This window comes from Mus musculus, chromosome X (genome assembly GCF_000001635.26).
Source record: "Mus musculus strain C57BL/6J chromosome X, GRCm38.p6 C57BL/6J".
Lineage (NCBI taxonomy): Eukaryota > Metazoa > Chordata > Mammalia > Rodentia > Muridae > Mus > Mus musculus.
In genome coordinates this window covers 56,689,314-56,702,888 of record NC_000086.7, presented here as the reverse complement: position 1 = coordinate 56,702,888, position 13,575 = coordinate 56,689,314, and the positions used below count along the sequence as shown (strand labels likewise).

Genomic DNA, 13,575 nt, shown 5'->3' with positions numbered 1-13,575 from the left:
CCATTACCACTTAGTTTTGGCCAGGTCTTTTGCAACTCTCATATGGATATTCTTATCTAGGGCTCTTGTTAAAAATACAGGTTCTAGCTGTCATCCATTGTGCTCCACAAGCTTCCATGTCCCAATGTACTTCTGGCATTGGCTTAAACTTTGGATAAGGAGGACCTAGACTACCACAACATCACTTGCTTCAGTATTTCCAGCGTGTTTCTGGCTGCTCTTTCTACCTTCCTGCCTGTCTGCTTCGCCACATTTTCAGTTGGTTCTTCCCAGGAAAGATAGAATGGTTGAGTTACAAGCTAATCTTGAATCTGTAACATTCCCCTGAACAGCCTTTCTACTTCATGTCCTTCATGACTTCTGATATCCTTTCTTTGTGGCTTTAAAGTCCTTAATGGCCAGGAGCCTGTTGGCTGCTCAGAGCCCATCTCTTCCTCCATTGGGTCTGTTTCCCCCTCCCTCCTCTATCTACCTGGTGAACAAATCAGATCCTCAGTGTTCTCTCATTAGTGTTTTCTCTCCCATCCCTGGCTTCTGCCTTCTGCACAGAGGAAGTGGCTCTTCCTGGAGCATTCCCATTTGGGTCTGAAAACAGCTCTACCATCAATGTTATCTAACTGTTTTGTTTCAACAATCACTCCTGGTGCATCATGAGTTAGCTCTTTGGGTGCCTGTCTGCTTCTAGTCCTCCTCTCACATGTTACTCTCTCCCACCTTCTATATCATTCCTTCCTTCCAACTTCTTCATTCTTTGCCCCTATCCTTCCTCTTTCTATTCTCTCCCTTCTCCTCTTACCTTCGTTTTTCCACCTTTCTTTCCACTCTGTCATACCAAACTGTTTAGAATGTATGGATTCTCTTGTCTGAGTGCTTTGTTATACTCCTTCATCTCAATGAAGTACCCTAAGATACTTTGTTTCCTCTCCTCCTTGTCTCTCCCCTTCTTTCTATCATCTTTTCTTTCTTTGCTTGCCTTTCCTTCCTCCCTTTTTTCCAAGTAAAAGATTTATTTCAGAAGTTATTTATATCTGTGTGTGGTTATGTATATGTGAGTGCCGGGGCCAGATTCCCTCTTGAAGTGATTGTGAGTTACCTGCCATGGGTTCTGAGAGCCAAACTGTGGTCATCTGCAAAAGCAGTGTGTTTTCTTAACCAGCAAGCCATCTTGCTGGTTAAGAAAACACCCTTGTCTTTTTTTTTTCCTTTTTAGACAGTTTTATTATAGAATTACAATAGGGTCATCAAGGCAGGCTTCCTTTTATAACCTTCTGAGCCTGGAAGCTCCTACTCACTTTTAAGAATTCAAATTAGCTGTTACTTGCTCCAAGAAGTTTTCATTAATAATTCTTACCTCCATCTCATCCCTCCCCCGCCCCTACACAGAGTAAGGTTCCCTAGTACACGCTGTACAATCTCATCACGTACTATGACACTATATTGTGACTACCCAGCTAGGCTGTTCACACATTCCTTCAATCATTCACTGAGGAAACATTTAGTGAGCACTTTCTGTTCTGGGCAGCAGGGATACAGCAGTTCATGAAAGAAACAAAAATCCCATCATGATCTCTTGAGACTTGACTTCTAATGGAGGAGACATAGAATACACAGACATGAGCCTAATGGTGACAAGATCTGTATATAAAAGTAAAGCAGAGGAAGGCAGCACAGGGCTTGGAGGGGCTGTGCTGCTTAGTGTAGCGAGGAAACCCCTCGTGGATAACACAGGACTTTTAGCAAAGATCTGGGTGTATTGAGGGAGCGAGTCACGCAGGTACTTCCAAGTATTTAACACAGAGGGAACAAGGATGCAGGCCATGAAGATGTTGCATGGTGAGCACCTGTGAGAAGCTGGAAAGGCTGCACTGGGGTGTGAGGAGCAGAGCAGGGAGAGCTATTGCTGAGCTCTGAGGGACTACAATCACTGTCAAACATGAAGACCCCGAATGAGGGAAGGCAGGAGCTTTTATGTGTATGTGTTCAACACGACTCATATAATAAAGTTGAGTACATATCAAAAGCTGGCATTTACTGCACCCTGCCAAGGGCCCATTATCTGTAATGTTCACACTAACCACCATGGGGAAGTATTGTGAACTGGAGAGCACACATAAAGAAAGGCCTTTGAGGCTGAGCAGCCCGCCTAAGGTCAGTTAGCTGGTGAGTCCTGCAGAGAGCGAGAGCTTGGCTCTGATTGAGGAGCAGAAACTGCAGTTCAAAGTCAGTCTTGAGAAATGCCAAAGCTTTGGGGAGCATGAAATAAGATAGTCACTTGTTTCGGTGGTCAAATAAAAAGGCTATGGCACACCGTTTAAAAGCTAGAAGTGAAAAAAAAAATACAAAGAACCTACTGCTCAGGCCTGCTCAGCTGGAAATGGACTATCAGGAACACACAGTAGGAACAAGAAGTGAGAATCCTTGCTGTGACAAACTGGGTGGCTTAAAACAGCGAACATGCATCCTTCTGTTTCTGGGGAGCAGTGGTTTAACAGAGTGAAACCTTTTAGGGGACAGTCCTTCCTTACCTCCTCTAGCTTCTGCTCCTTCTAGAAGTTTCTCAGCTTGTGGCTACATAACTCCAGTCTCTGTCTCCATCTTCATGTGGCTTTCTTATCTCTCCATGTCTGCACCTTCTCCTCTATCCCATACAAGGATATTTATTATTACTTGTGGAGACCACCTAAGGCGATGCAGAATCATTTCATCTTGAGACCCTTAACTTCATTCTTTTTTGGTTACTTTTTCTGAGCACATTTCCTACTTTCCCTGTTCTCACCACTTTCTCCTTCCATCAGCCTCCTTTATGCCCTAGGCAACTTTTTTTGTCTATTTTTATACCATATATACATACACAATTTTATGAAACCATATAAAATCTAGTATCTACAAATGAGAAAAAGTATGCAATATTTGTTTTTCTGAGATGGGCCTGATTGACTTACTATAATGATGTCCAGTTGTATCCATATTCTTGCAAATAATAAGATTTTTTTATTATGGCTGAAAAGAAGTCCATTTTCAGTACATATACTATATTCTCCTTATCTATTCCACTGTTACTGTACACTGAGGTTGGTTCCATTAGATCTTTCACTTAATTCTAACTACAAAGCTCTTGCTGTGGTTTATATTAAGTGTATGTCTTAACTAGATTGGGACACACGGTGCCCATATTAAACATCGCTTCCAGCTATGATCATCATGGTGTTCCAGGTGAGATTAGTCTTTCTGTTAATGGAGTGAGTACGAACCGATTGTCCTATCTGTGAGGACCACTCATGCGAAGATCAGCCTGGAACTGAATCTTCTATGCACAAGCACAGTTTCATTCCTTCAGCCTTGTACCTGAATTCTTTCCCAGGCTAAAACAAGCCAACCCCAGATTCTCTAGTGAACTTTTCAACCTTCCTAATGCTGTGACCCTTTAATACAGTTCCTCATGTTGTGGCGACCCTCCCCCCGCCCCAGCCATAAAATTATTTTTGTTGCTACTTCATATCTGTAATTTTGCTACTTTTGTGAATCATAATGTAAATATCTGATATGCAGGATATCTGATATGTGGCCTCTGTGACAGGGTTGTTCAACCCCAAAGTGGTTGTGACCCACAGATCTAAGATAATTCCCCTCACTTAAAGGTAACTGACTGTGAACTTTTACCACAGCTTCAAAATACGTCCATAGAAAGGACAAGATCAGTGTCTAATTGAAAAACTGGGGACCATATTTTAACCAGGACGCATAAAAGTAACTACCACAGAGTTTAAGTAGCCACAGTAACTTTTTTGTTTTGTTTTTGAGATTGGGTCTCATGTAGCTCAGGCTGACCTAGAACTCATTAAGTAGCAGAGGATAAACTTAAACTTCTGCGTTTCTAACCTCTACCTCCTGAATGGATGGGATTACAGAGCTTTGTGGGTGCCAGACACACTCTCTATCAAATCAGCCATGTTCCCAACTCCATGGCAAAAACTCTTGAAAATATTTGGCAATATATGTTAAAGTAAGACACAACATACTGTCTATGAACCAAAAAGTATCCTGTTAGCTTTATACTTAATAAATATCTCTAAAAGTCATCTAAAAGAATGTTCATTATAATGTTGTCCATATTAATCTCAAACTGGAAACAACCAGAATTTCCATCAGAAGAACAGATAAATAAATATTAGGTTTATTCCTTAGTTATTAAGATGATTACTTACCAGAGACAGTTAGTGTATGGAGCAATACTGATGAATCACACGGACACAATGCACTTTACAAGCCACTGACAGATAAATATTCTCCATATGATTAAACTTAAACAACATGCCCAAACCAGGAAAAACAAATCTATAATGTTAGAAATGAGGAATTGGTGGTTATAATGTGGTTACCTTGGGGTGGGACTTACTGACTATAGAGAAGCATAAGAGAGCCTTCTGGATGTGGTGTTGTGACAGTTCTTGATTTGAGTGATGTGTACAGAGTTCTGTGCATATATATATATATATGTGTGTGTGTGTGTGTGTGTGTGTGTGTGTGTGTCTGTGTGTCTGTGTGTCTGTGTGTGTCTGTGTGTGTGTGTGTCTGTGTATACACACACACATATATGTGTGTGTGTGTATTTGAAACTGAAGACTCAAGACTTTTGAAATTTATATTGCTATGACAAAATTTTTAAAAATGCAACTTTTGAAAGATTCAGAAAGGCACAAAGAATGAGTTGAAACCAACAAGATGGTTTTCCTGTCTAACAGCCTTAGAGCAGAGCCTGAGAAAGACTTGATTTGGCAGCTGGAGACTGATTTGGGGGCTCTAGTCAACCACAAGTTCTGTGTGAGTCAGCCACAGGCGTGGTAATGGCAGTCGCTCCTGTAATGCAAGCTGCCTTTGCAGAGGCAAAGTCTCTGTTATAGTTCTTATTGGCTCTAGCCCACCATTCTAAAATCTTTTCCGATCTTCATTGTGTCGTATGGGACAGAACAGGCTTGTAGAAAGAACTATGAAGATAAAGTCTTGGAACTGTCTTTATTGTGAAGACAATATTTTTTAATCCGAAGCAGGAGTTCAACAAGTTGTTTGCTTTCAAACTAGATTTAGATTTAGAGACTAGACATAACACTTTCCGAAGGTTGTTGACAAATTTAAGAGGATCTTGGGGCCAAGAGTTAAGATGGTAATGAGAAAATTAACCCGGCCATATAAGGAAAAGCTTGAGACCAAAGAGAGGGGATGGGAGGATGTGGAATGTGTTTTATTTGGAATATTAGAAAGGCTAGTATGTGGAAGTGGACATATTTATTCACTCCTGAGAGCAGAGCTACACCCATAGGTCAGTGGGTGGGTTAAGGCCAACTGGGGTTGTATATTAAGAAACAAAATAGGCTTGGTAGTACAGGCTTGTAATCTCAGTACGAAGGGACTATGACAAAAAGATCACAAATTTAAAGAGCTGGATAGGCTACAGAGTGGGTGTAAGACAGCCTGGGCAAATCAATGAGACCCTGTCTAAAATGAAAATAAAAATTGGCTGAACACACAGCTGAGCAGTGGAGCAGCTGCCGAGCAAGCGTGTGCGTGTGCAGGCTCCAGAGTCAATCCTCAGCATCAAACAATGGCAAGGAAGGAGGGAAAGAAGGGAAGGAGGAACACAGGGAGACAGGGAGTCCAAATGGCCAAAGTCCTGCAAGACACCCACAGAGAGAGAGAGAGACAGAGACAGAGAGACACAGAGAACAGAGAGACAGAGACAGAGAGACAGAGACAGAGAGAGACAGAGAGAGACAGAGACAGAGAGAGAGACAGAGAGAGAGACAGAGAGAGACAGACAGAGACAGAGAGAGGGAGAAACAAAGACAGGGAAAGAAAAGGACAGAGAAGGAGGGGGAGAGGGAGAGAGGGAAGAGACAGACAGACAGACAGACACACACACACACACACACACACACACACACAGAGAGAGAGAGAGAGAGAGAGAGAGAGAGAGAGAGAAGAGAAAATTGGGCCCCCATAGGAAGAGTTTAAGCAGCTGCTTGGTAGGCACAAAGTCGGAAGTGCTCCAAGGCCCTTTGCTGGATAATGCCTCTCTTTAGAAGAGAAATGGTTAAGAATGGCACCAAGGAGGAGGCAAGTGGGATCTAAAGGACTAGAAGAAAAGGTGCTAAACCCAGTTGTGGTAGCACATGCCTTTAACCCCAGCACTTAGGAGATAGAGACAGGGCTACACAGTGAGACCCTGTCTCAAGAAGAAAATGCTAAGAACTTTGTTTTATCTTTGCTACTCACAAGCTCTCACTATACAGATTGAGCTGGCCTCAAACTCACAGAGGACTTTTTGACTCTGCTTCCTGGGTGTTGGGATGAAAGATGTGTGCCACCATGCCTGGTCACAAAAGTGTTTCTTAAAAGCATCCAATTAAGCACGGTCTCCTAGACACTTGAACACTGAAATACCTCTCTCTCTCTCTCTCTCTCTCTCTCTCTCTCTCTCTCTCTCTCTCTCTCTCTCTCTCCCTCTCTCTGTGTGTGTGTGTGTGTGTGTGTGTATGTCGGGGGGCACATGGCAAAGCATGACACTCAGTGTGACATTAATCATGCCTAATTTCGTAAGAATGACATCAAATCAAAATGACGATGCAAGCATGTTTTGGTCAATCTGACTCTGTCCCAAAAATAAAATGTTTTGATCTGTGGCTATAACAAATCTATCACAAATATCCACAACTATTACCTAGGTAAGGTCATTCAAATATACTGTCTTAATAAAGGAGAACAAAATACTACATAAACAATATTAAAAGCAGATATATTTCCTTCTCTGAAAGAACGCCAACGAGCCACTGAAGCACAGCCTCCCGAGGCTGCCAGGCAGCAGGGCGGTAATTTCAGTGAGGTTATGACATGACACGTTGTCTTTGCAGTACACAGTTTCCACTCCAGAAAGGAATTTATCTCCTACTCCCAGCTCACAGTTCTTCTTTGCCACTGATCCATGAATCAGTTTGTTTATCACTGGAGCCTGAACGGCCATTGCACCGATTTGGTGAAACTAGTAAAGGAAAGAAGCATCGCTTGCTTTTAGATCGCTTGGAAACTGGGAATGTCATTTTTTTACACCTCATATGAATGCCTGCATTAAGAATCCAGAGATATGGGCTGGAGAGATGGCTCAGCAGTTGAGAGCACTGACTGTTCTTCCAGAGGTCCTGAGTTCAATTCCCAGCTACTGAAGATCACTGAAGACAACTACAGTGTACATAAAAATACCTAAAATGAATAAATACGTCTTTTAAAAAAAGAATCCAGAGATAGCAGTAAAATAGTCACATTATGGTGAAGGCCACTGTGAAGGGACACAAGAGGGGTCTATGCTGTGACCTCAGCAGACATTCAGTTTGGAGTCCTAGCACTTACCAGATGTGTGGGCATAGAACTGGTGATATAAAGCAGTGGCTAAAGCCCTGGCCACCAAGCCTAATGACACTTTGATCCCCAGGACTAACACACTGCGAGGAGAGCGTTGCTTCCTACTGGCTGTCTCCAGGCTTTCATACACAGTTCCCACCACATGTATGTATGAATGAATGAATGAATGAATGAATGAATGAATGTAAAAAATATGTGAACTTGGGTAGAAGTCTGTCATCTGTGAGTATGGATAATAACATGCCTTCCTAGAGTTGTCATAAAAACTAGGTTATATCATGATGTTAAGTGTTCAGCCACCCAGTTTGTGCTTGTCAATTGGTACTGGTATTATGGTTCAATCACTTAACTAATTTCTTGAGTACCCCTTTGTTGGAGGTGGAATAGAGTCAACAAGACCCCTTAACTGTTATATTCCAAATCTACCATAGAGAAACAAAATGGATAAGAAAAAAATATGTAATTCATTACAAGACAGGAATCGCTATGAAGATCTAATCACACAGGAGAATGGGGAGTGTTGGGAAGAGAGGGTGGCAGTTGATGGCAATGTCACCTGAGATGGTGCCATGTCAGCAAATTCTGAAAGGAAGTGAAAGCAAGTGGTGTCCAGGAGCTAGGAGGATATCTGGGAGGGAAATGTGTTTCAGGCACTGAGAACAGCAACTCAAGAAACTTGAAAGAAGTCAGGGAAGCTCAGAACAATAAGAAGGCAGGTCTGGAATGTTGCAGGTCTGGAATGTTGCAGGTCTGGAATGATACAGGTCTGGAATGTTGCAGGTCTGGAATGAACAAACCATTGTGAGAAGCATTCCAGTAAGGCACTTGCTGAATACACCATAGGTACTAGGACAACATCATCACAAACTGCCTAAAACATCCAGAGCGTCACCCATTGCCAGGGAGATAACTGGAGCAACCGGCTGAGGGTGATGGCTGGGTATTGCCAGAGTGGGATGAGCAGAGGGTCTGCAGCATGCTCAGAATTGTAGGATTTCTTGATTTGGTAAATGGTTGGATGTGAGGAGTTAAAGATGACTAAAGTTTTGCTAGTAAAGCAGCTATCATAATCTGAGATGAAGATTACAGGAAAAACACTCTTCGGGATCCGCAGCTCATTTTGAACCATTACATTTAAGACATCTAGTAGACGTTCTTTTTTCAGTTTTTTAAAATTTAATTAGGTATTTTCTTCATTTACGTTTCAAATGCTATCCCAAAAGTCCCCCATACCCTCTCCCCCACCCCACTCTGCTACCCACCCACTCCCACTTCTTGGCACTGGCGGTCCCCTGTACTGAGGCATATAAAGTTTGCAAGACCAAGGGGCCTCTCTTCCCAATGATGGCCGACTAGGCCATCTTCTGCTACATATGCAGCTAGAGACACGAGCTCTGGGGGTACTAGTTAGTTCATATTGTTGTTCTAACTATAGGGCTGCAGACCCCTTTAGCTCCTCCATTGGGGGCCCTGTTATCCATCCAATAGATGACTGTGAGCATCCACTTCTGTGTTTGCTAGGCCCCGGCATAGCCTCACAAGAGACAGCTATATCACGGTCCTTTCAGCAAAATCTTGCTGGTGTATGCAATGGTGTCAGCATTTGGAGGCTGATTATGGGATGGATTCCCGAGTATGGAAGTCTCTAGTTGGTACATCCTTTTGTCTCAGCTCCAAACTTTGTCTCTGTAACTCCTTCCATGGGTGTTTTGTTCCCAATTCTAAGAAGGGCCAAAGTGTCCACACTTTGGTCTTTGTTCTTCTTGAGTTTCACGTGTTTTGCAAATTGTATCTTGTATCTTGGGTATTCTAAGTTTCTGGGCTAATATCCACTTATCAGTGAGTACATATCATGTGAGTTATTTTGTGATTGGGTTACGTCACTCAGGATGATGCCCTCCAGGTCCATCCATTTGCCTAGGAATTTCATAAATTCATTCTTTTTAATAGCTGAGTAGTACTCCATTGTGTAGATGTGCCACATTTCTTGTATCCATTCCTCTGTTGAGGGGCATCTGGGTTCTTTCCAGCTTCTGGCTATTATAAATAAGGCTGCTATGAACATAGTGGAGCATGTGTCCTTCTTACCGGTTGGAACATCTTCTGGGTATATGCCCAGGAGAGGTATTGCTGGATCCTCTGGTAGTACTATGTCCAATTTTCTGAGGAACTGCCAGACTGATTTCCAGGGTGGTTGTACAAGCTTGCAATCCCACCAACAATGGAGGAGTGTTCCTCTTTCTCCACATCCTTGCCAGCATCTGCTGTCACCTGAATTTTTGATCATTCTGACTGGAGTGAAGTGGAATCTCAGCGTTGTTTTGATTTGCATTTCCCTGATGATTAAGGATGCTGAACATTTTTTCAGGTGCTTCTCAGCCATTCGGTAACTATAGAGTTTGGAGGAGAGGTCCATGCTGGTGTTATTGCTGTATGGGTTATATATAAAGCATGGAAGTCAAAAAGATCATTCTGGTGTCAATAAATCTGAGACTTGTTTGATTAAAAAGTCAAGGAGATTCCTCTGGAATCACAGCCCCGAGGAGGCCAAAGCAGGAGGATCACAGTGAGCGCAAGGAAAACCTAGGCTCGTGACTTCCATCCAGGCCAGCCTTGTCTCAAACCAACAAAGAAACAAGTCAAAGAAAGGAAGGGCTGGGGTATCGTTCAGTTCCTCGAATGCTCATCTAGCATGCAAAGTCCTAAGTCCAGGCCTAGGCACTGCGTAACTCAGGACTCTCAAGCACATGGAAGTGAAAGTAGGAAGCTCAGATGTGCAGGATTATCTTTGAATACATAATAAGAGCAAGGCCAGAATGCTGTGCATATGACCCTGTCTGAAAAAGAAAATATAGGCATTGGGGGACAGGAAGAAGATCAGACAAATGCCTAGGGATATGAGGGATTTGTGGGTTTCAGGACTGGGAGTGGGATGGAATATGTCTGCTAATGAGTGAAGAAAAGGTTACATATGAGGGATGTTGCCACCATTCTAAAACTAGTGACTATGGTTGCACAACTCTTTGAATATATAAAGAAGAGCATAATTGTGTTATAAAGGGTGGCACTTATGGAATGTGAATTTTATTTCTGGGTTTTTTTTTTTGACTGGATGAATATACACTTTAATGAGAATGGCTTCCTCAGTTAGTGCATCTGTGAGCTGAAGCTGTGTGGAGTCAGGACTTCGCTTCCAGCTCCATAGGCTTCAGATGCCACTGCACGACCAACTCCCCAGTGCCCTTGAGGCATGGTCTGTTCTGTGGGAAGTCCCTGTGGCAGCTTCAGGGGCTAGATGCATAGTGTTTACCCACTTTCAGCTTTGAATTCACTGATGGGATGTTCTTGTGAATTTGAGGGCTGTGTGCCTTCTGTACTCTGAGCATCTTGATGGTATCTTTCCCCCACGATGGATACCTCTTTGTATTTTGTATTCTTGTGACAATGTGCAGTTTATGAGGGTTCTGGGGGTCTTCAGAGTAATTTTCATGATCTTCAGGTCTAGGCCGAAACACTTTATCTGGAATTCTTGATCTGGTAAATTTCTGTACCAGTGAGAGATTCTGTACCTTTCTTCACAGTCTGCAATCTGCCTGGGGACCTCTGAAACAAGGAGGGCAGTGACTGCTGTGTCTACTCAGAATGTCCCCTCTTATCTCCATTTTTGAAAAGCCAGCAATGTCGAGGATGTGGAAAAAGAGGAACACTCCTCCATTGTTGGTGGGATTGCAAGCTTGTACAACCACCCTGGAAATCAGTCTGGCAGTTCCTCAGAAAATTGGACATAGTACTACCAGAGGATCCAGCAATACCTCTCCTGGGCATATATCCAGAAGATGTCCCAACTGGTAATAAGAACAGATGCTCCACTATGTTCATAGCAGCCTTATTTATAATAGCCAGAAGCTGGAAAGAACCCAGATGCCCCTCAACAGAGGAATGGATACAGAATATGTGGTACATCTACACAATGGAGTACTACTCAGCTATTAAAAAGAATGAATTTATGAAATTTCTAGGCAAATGGATGGACCTGGAGGGCATCATCCTGAGTGACGTAACCCAATCACAAAATAACTCACATGTTATGTACTCACTGATAAGTGGATATTAGCCCAGAAACTTAGAATACCCAAGATACAAGATACAATTTGCAAAACACGTGAAACTCAAGAAGAACGAAGACCAAAGTGTGGACACTTTGCCCCTTCTTAGAATTGGGAACAAAACACCCATGGAAGGAGTTACAGAGACAAAGTTTGGAGCTGAGACGAAAGGATGGACCAACTAGAGACTGCCATACTCGGGGATCCATCCCATAATCAGCCTCCAAACGCTGACACCATTGCATACACCAGCAAGATTTTGCTGAAAGGACCGTGATATAGCTGTCTCTTGTGAGACTATGCCGGGGCCTAGCAAATACAGAAGTGGATGCTCACAGTCAGCTATTGAATGGAACACAGGGCCCCCAATGGAGGAGCTAGAGAAAGTACCCAAGGAGCTAAAGGGATCTGCAGCCCTATAGGTGGAACAACAATATGAACCAACCAGTACCCCCAGAGCTTGTGGCCTAGTCGGCTATCATTGGGAAGAGAGGCCCCTTGGTCTTGCAAACTTTATATGCCCCAATACAAGGGAAACACCAGGGTCAAGAAGTGGGAGTGGGTGGATAGGGGAGCAGAGGGAGGGGAGGGTATAGGGGACTTTCAGGATAGCATTTGAAATGTAAATGAAGTAAATACCTAATAAAAAAGTGGAAAAGAAAGAAAGAAAAGCCAGCAAGAGGAGGAAGAATTAAGAAAGCAGCCTGAACAGAAGTGTTTGGAAAGGCAGCAAGAAGGCCTGCAATGGACTGGCTTTGAAAGAGAGTTCCAAGATGGGATGGTTCCTTCTGCCAACATGATGATCTGCACAATCTATGTTCTAGCCTCTGGTCTAGAGAGGAGAGACTCTTACAAGTTGACCTGTGCTTACACACACACACACACACACACACACACACACACACACACACACACACATCAAAAAATGGAAAACCAAACGTTTCAATAAGAGAATTCCAAACATTTCACCTAGGTTGAGCAGAGAGGCTGCATCATTACATTTGGCATCATGAGGGTCAGTGATGGCCCTGAAAAGACATCTTAAAATACAGCAGTGAGTGTGAAAACCTGAACAGAGTAAAATTAAAAGCATAAACTTAGTAGTTCCTGTTGGAGGAGATTAGGGAAGCAAGTCCTTACTTTGCCAACTAAGCCTGAAAAGTCAAGTCTCTCTGCTGTCTTTCTCTAGAAGCAGCAGAAAGCCACATTGCGGGCTAGGTCCCCACGATGAAGAAGGATGCTCTCGAATAATACCACCACTTTGCCACTGCCAGCAGCTGCTAATGTCACACTAGGAATTCACCACCCTGTCATGCTTGCTAATGTGACCACATACCATTACAGTGATGTGCTCTCTAGCAGCACACATGTATGTCATGTACTTGGACCAGATTCACTCATTGCCCTCTTTTGTGCCTCTCAGCTTCTCCTGATGGTCCTCTTCATTTCATATAGTGGCTAAGTAAAAGAAAAATCCAATCAAGTTTCATTAGGCGTCTAGTGTATCAATATACAGGGACTACTGGAAACAAAAGAATACATTTAAATGGCACCACAGTGGTGAAACACTAGACAACAGCCTTTTGGAAATTGTATATGATGAAAAAAAAAAACCTTTGGCTAAGCATGGTGGGACACATGTTTATGGGAGGCAAATACAAAAGCATTTCTGTAAGTTCTCCACCAGCCAGGGCTACATAGTGAGATCCTACCTCAAACAAACCACCACACCACCAAACCCCCAGGTTTCCCAACGGACAATCTTTTTTTTTTTTTTTTTTTTTTTTTTTTTTTTTGAGACAGGGTTTCTCTGTGCCAAGTGACAATCTTTAACAAGAAAAAAAAAATAGAACTCATAAAGGAGGCATCCATTAATTGCAACATTAGAACCTTATTGGATCCCCGTTTTAAACAAGATTGTCTCCAGGCTTTAGCTTTATGAAACAATTAGGAACTAGAACTATTACTGGATTTTAAGGATATAATTTATAAATACCGAATTGTAGAAGAGGAAAACAGGTGAGAGGACAGATGTCGTTATGATTGTCTAATTTTTGCA

At 42.7% G+C, this 13,575-nt stretch overlaps 1 pseudogene; it reads right to left on the bottom strand.

Annotated features, from left to right (window-relative positions):
• Positions 1-10,589: 10,589 nt before the first annotated feature.
• Positions 10,590-12,894, bottom strand: Gm52455 (annotated as a pseudogene).
• Positions 12,895-13,575: the final 681 nt, after the last annotated feature.